The sequence below is a fragment of the Trichechus manatus genome, unplaced genomic scaffold (genome assembly GCF_000243295.1).
Source record: "Trichechus manatus latirostris isolate Lorelei unplaced genomic scaffold, TriManLat1.0 scaffold00236, whole genome shotgun sequence".
In the NCBI taxonomy this organism is placed as follows: Eukaryota; Metazoa; Chordata; class Mammalia; order Sirenia; family Trichechidae; genus Trichechus; species Trichechus manatus.
In genome coordinates this window covers 2,184,728-2,185,911 of record NW_004444172.1, presented here as the reverse complement: position 1 = coordinate 2,185,911, position 1,184 = coordinate 2,184,728, and positions in this window count along the sequence as shown.

Here is a 1,184-nt window from a genome sequence, read left to right as displayed (position 1 = left end):
ATGGTCTCTTGGATTCTCTTGCAAATAATTGAAAATGTGACTTTTCAATACATGAGTGTCATGTATTTACTCTACAGGGAAAATACCTAGAAATAAAAGAGGTGTAGAACACAATGAAATGAAAAATCATTTTCATCTTTATGATTTCCTGGCATACTTGATAAATTAGCTGCAATAATGACAGAAAACCTTTGAATACATGAGCATTAACTTAAACTACCACATAAGAAATTTACTTAGAAGAAACTATGAAATCTCAAAGGAATGAAAAGTCAGGAAGAAATGGAAAGCTAATCTCTCTAGTTGTTGGGAAAGTCCCAAAATTGGAACAATGACTCTGCTTTTTAAATTATACTAAATTAACAAAGTATTTAACAAAATCTAGTGAACCGGTGGTGAAATCCATTTGGGGAAAAATGGGCTAGAATGCACAGAGGATGTTAGTAAAGAAAATGATGATGTTGGTGGCGGTGATGAGAAATATTTATAAGTAGTGAGGGTGGACTTGGCTAATAGATTAAAAAATATGTTGCCAGCTGAAAATCATTCTACTGCATTACTCAATATTTGTGTTTTAAAACATGATCATGGGATAGAATATGTTTTCAGGAAGTGATTTTGATTATCCAAAATTATACCAAAAACCAAAACCAAACTCATTGCTGTTGAGTCGATTCTGACTCATAACGACCACACGTGACAGAGTAGAACCATTCCATAGGGTTTTCTTGACTGTGATCTTTATGGAAGTGGATTGCCAGGTCTTTCTTCCATGGTGCTACTGGGTGAGTTCAGACCTCCAAACTTTAGGTTAGTAGTTGAGCTTAAACCGTTTATGCCACATAATATTGTATAGAATGTGAAAAATGGGTAACAAAGCAACATGTTGAAAGTAATTTCAGAGTAAGAAACATTTTTGCAACATTAGTCACATATTTCATTTTTATGCATTGCAAAAATTCTGGATGGTCCAAAGAATTAAAGAAAGAAACAAATAGAGCAGAATAGCATGTTTATCCTGACTGTGGAAAGAAGATAGCTTTCTGTGTGGTGAAGAAATGCAGAACGCCAGTAACAACATGGCTCTTGCCAAATACACAACATTAGAAAGCTACAAGGTTTTTTTTTTAATTTTATTTTATTGTTGTTCAGGTGAAGGCTTACAGAACAAATAGTTTCTCATG